Genomic DNA, 5,018 nt, shown 5'->3' with positions numbered 1-5,018 from the left:
CCCTCTGATTGCGAGTCGAGCGCCCTAACCACCTGGCCATGCCGGGCACTACATTATATGGCCACTGCTTGGTCATTGATCTAGGACAGATGCTGATTTGTGCATTCACGGACTGAAAGAGCACTGTGAATTCTTGTGATCCGAGCCATTGAGTAGTGAGCACTGGCAGAATGCATGAACTACATTTTGCAGCTGCTACTTGATCATAACTACCTGGATAATCATGTGATTGGAAGGGAGTTGCTAATCTTTACTTTCTAAGCAAGGAGTACATTTTGTGATGTGAAAGATTGTTTGATATCTCAGAAAATTATTCACAAAAATTGAGCAGTGTCAGGGAACTCTGTGGAAGGTTTCATTCACAGCCTATGAAATCACAGAAAGTTTCACCTTATGCATGTAGGCCCACAGAAGGTATTACTCAATGCAATTAAAATTTCATCAATCTTTGTGGATGAAAATCCAGTTCTACAACTAACAAGGGAGTCCTGCCTTTCTTAAGTATGTATTGGAGTACAGTAGTAACAACACAAATTTTTAATCATAATATAGACTTTTAGTTCAAAAGACTTAATTCATTTGAATTTTTACCAGTGGTTATATATTTCGTGAAGTTTGAAATTAAAATATGCTTTGGTTGACGGCCTCTAAATGACGCGACCATCGTTACCGAAAGTAGCTTCTGCTGAGGACATGAATTTTGTCAAAGCCCCATGCAGGAACCAGACGTGGTCTTTAAAACTACTAGAGTACTTGATTACCTGTAATGGCAGTGTACATATACGGTAACATGTGTATGTAAACAAATGTGTGTGTGTGTAGTAACACACACTAAATATTACATGGGCCTTCATGAGTGTTTTAAGTGAATTAGAACAAATGAAGCAGCCACATACAGAGAACAGTAATAAATCAAGATGAAGAAAACAGAAAATAAAATATAGAAATTATCTAAAAAAAAGATATTGAGTATTGATAAATACAAAGTTAGCTGTGATGAATTTCCTGAAGGGTATTATTTGAAAATACAGTGTACCTGTAATTTTCATTAATGCGCAATGAATATCTTACTTTTGACATTAAGAAATTTAGCAGTTTGTGAATTTAACTTGGAATATACATTAATGCAAAAGAGACTCGCATTATGGCAAGAGAGAGATTTGTTTGAAATTAAGCACAAAGCTCTGCCCACCACGGGTATCGAAACCCGGTTTCTAGCGTTGTAAGTCCGAAGACATACCGCTGTGTCACTGGGAGACCAAGAGAGAGAAAACACAGTTTTACCTTATGTTTTTGAGGACACGTTTTTATTCGGTGATCCCGACAAGTGTTATCTGATGTTTCTCATGAGCATACTGCCATGATGTTTTTAACTTGATTAAGTTAAAATATTCATAAGTAAGAGAAACTGTCAGTAGTAAATGATACTCACAAGTAATGACTTAAGTATCACAAACAATATACATGCTTGTGGCGTATCCACTGTTTAATTTCATTATTATAGCAATATTTTCATTCGTGCAGGCTGAAATAGTTTTAATAAGCAAATAGTTCAACTGAATGTTTATTCTAACATTGTTACATTACATAATGCAGTTGTAAGGCACAAAACACTGGCTCTATGTTGAATGGAGCAAAGATGGTTTCATGACAAAACTGTTATACAGTTTGTAAGTGCAAGAAAGTCCCTGAGGAAGACAATGAAGGCATTGTTAAAGAATAATGGTTGTAGGTGAGGTTAAAGAGACTAATCTGAATCAGCTCGAGTGTTTTGACCCTTATTGGATTGCCCATTGAAACTGGGCCTTGCTTCTATAGAAACCAGATAATGGACAGTCAATGAGGCCAGGTCATAGCAGCTTGGCGTGCACGTGTCTGTGGCCTAGCAGAGGCTATTGAGTGCAACATGGCCAAAGGTGGTTGTTCAGACGTGCATCCATGGGAACCAAAGGCATGAGAATTCCTGAAACGTCATGGGATACGTGTTCTACAGATGACTATGCACATGAGTACACGTTATGCATCTGATTTGGGAGAGCTCGCGAATTTGGTGAATGGGTTGTTGCTGAGGTCTTTGAGGGACAAGCAACCCATGATGGCTGATGAAGTCCGTGATGTCACTGGAGTCTCCATTACAGATCCATGAGTCTTGGTGCCATCTCGTTTGGAGAAGATCCGAGTCTCCAAGTGGCCCAGTTGACAACATCCGTAGAGATGGAAACAGAAGCCCAGAGGAGCCTAGTGACTTGTCCAAATGTGGGTTCCGGCATGACTAAACAGGGATGCTGACACATGTGCTCACACCTTCAGAGGGACAACTACATCCAGAAGCCAAAGAAAAGCTTTCTGGCACTTGTTGTGTCCCTCGGGATGTCAGAGTCTAGGCAGAAATAGGCGTGGTGGGCTCCAACAAGAAGGCAATCTTGAATAATCCCCCAAACAAGGTAACAGTGGTGCAGACGAGCCAAATAGCTGATCCAAAAGTTATGGCCATCAACATTGGAGTTTCCATATCACTAGCAAGGCCCACAGAAAGAAGTAGGAGGGTACTTTCCTGTAATTGCTGAAGCACTGCTGACAAAGAAGCCATGAGGACCCAACCACAAAAGAGCAAGTGTGGATCTCCCTACTAGTAATTACAAACCAGCCCATATTACAGCAGATTTCAGTGCTTATGCGCCACTGTCGGGAGATGGCAGCTGAGTGGACAGAGGTCTAGTTTCTCGACAACTGGGGAAAAAATTGGTTGATGCTAAAGGGCCACTCATCCATCAAAATATGAGGAAGAGATCTAGCACTTATGGGACAGGCTAAATGAAGCTGAGCAAAAACTCGAGAGGGTACGAGTGAACTTCAAAGCATCCCTAGCCAACAACTGAAAGACCACAGCAATATTGGAAGTTCTGTTGGTGGGGTTAAGTTGAAAGGAGTGATGTCCTGTTCATCTTCCTGGGTGAATATATATATATTATATATAATGTAGATTTAAAGGTTTTTACTATGTATAGTATATATGTGTACCTATCTTATTATATTTTCTGACAAATAAACATGGTCTTGTTCTTTCATGCATGTGTGAAGGGGCAAGGATGTTGAAGTTTGTTTTCTTTTGGCGTTTCTATGTATATGTGCAGTTATTTTTATAATGCCTTTCTTTTGATTTCATGTAAAGGTTTTTGTTTTGGTATATTAATTTTGTTTTAAAATTGTGTTGTTTTTCTTTATATCTTATTTTAGTATTTAGTTTTTCTTTTGTAGTAGTTTGTCCCCTCTTCAAGTGGGAAGTATATCTTTGCATTTCTATTACTTTTTTATTATTTTTTATTATCATTATTTAGCTTTAATTTTTGTATGTGTAAAAGTGTACCCACTCATTGCTTGTTTTTAAATGAACTTTAATTTATTGTTGTCAAATGTTTTTATATAGAATTTCATTAGCTGTTTCTTTTCACGGTAGTGGATTCTTTCAGTGTTTAAAGGTATGATTTGGTTATACTTTGTATTTCAAATTAAGTTTTCAAGGGTTATTTTATAGTTATTTCATGCATTTCGTTGTTCAAGGGTTTGTGCCGGCCAGGTAGCATGTAAATGTTAGATATAAAATAAGGTTAAGTACTCCTGGATCATATTGTGAAGTAAGATGTCTCGTGTAAAGTGAAATCTAATTGTTGGCTTGAGGACGGGACTTAGAGAGATGGGGAACAAAAGTGTGATATGTAAGCACATCATATAGTTTCTACATTCTATAGCAATATAAGAACTAAAAAAGTTATTCGTTTTCCATGCTGTCATGGCAGCAATATATGGTCCAGGAAGAGTTAAGTTTATAATATTCCAGTCACTCCCCTTTCTTTATGCTCTAGTAACTAACGGATTGTCTGCCTAGGGGATATTGCAATAGCACAGGTAGGATCCAGTTTTTAGGATTAACATTGTGATATCTTTTTGCAGTAAGGCGATGCTGTATATTAAACAAAGAGAATGAGCTTATATGGAAGTTTGGGTGTGTTTTTTTTCAATTGAAGTGAGTTCTAATAGGCGATCAGAGGGAAAGGACCTGTGTTCTTGAAGACAAGGTTTTTAGTTTTTAGTGGTCGATCATGTTGGAGAGGAAGCCAAAAAAGACTAAAGACCATCCTTGTAGGACTAGTTGTCCGCGTGGGTACACTCACGGCACCTTCTTTTATTTGTTGTTAATTAAAAGTGATTTATTCTTGTATATTTTGTCCAGACTTTTTGTTATTCACACGTAAAACAACTCAGTTTAACTTATCAACTACAGAACATTCCCCTTATTTCTTATACGAATCTGCTGATTTTGTAGAACACAACTTGGTTCATGCTTGTTGGGAAACCAGTTTCGATCCAAAACACTATAGCACTATAAAACTGATGCTGAAACTCCAGAAGTTGGTAGTGGGTGCTGTTGATTAGCTGCCCTCCTTCTAAACTATGGGTTCAAAATTGGGCACGGTTACTGGCAGGTAGCCATTGTGTAGCTTTACACGCCCTCTGGTGGCTCTATGGTAAGATTGAGACTTATAACGCTAAAAGTCAGAGATAGCCCATTGTGTAGCTTTGTTCTTAGATAAATGCACTACGTAAAAAGTATATTACAAAGAAATCCCATATATCCTATTGCTCAAAACATGCAGTTTAATCTTTTTATAAGTTGTTCTTAAAGAATCTAATAAGACAAATTATAAATAAAATACCTAATGAAAAAATATTTGTCGTTTATCACCGTGACAGTATAAGTTTTTAAAAATGTCTTAAGAGAAATTGCTAGTGTGCTAACTCTATAGCTCAGTTGGTTAAGGATGGCGATAAACGGGAGGAGGACCTTGCCCAGGCTGAAGCTACCCCAAAAATATGCCTTTCCTCTCGTGTATCTCCTAAACAAATAGTATTTAGTGTTAAAACTGCTTCAAAAGGTGCAGAACTAGCCCACCTCATCTCTTTCGGCGGACAAAATACTTACCAATTCTATGAAAGGTTTCGTGATTAAATCTGAATCA

The sequence above is a fragment of the Limulus polyphemus genome, unplaced genomic scaffold (assembly GCF_000517525.1).
Source record: "Limulus polyphemus unplaced genomic scaffold, Limulus_polyphemus-2.1.2 Scaffold5037, whole genome shotgun sequence".
Lineage (NCBI taxonomy): Eukaryota > Metazoa > Arthropoda > Merostomata > Xiphosura > Limulidae > Limulus > Limulus polyphemus.
Note: the sequence above shows the minus strand (reverse complement) of the source record.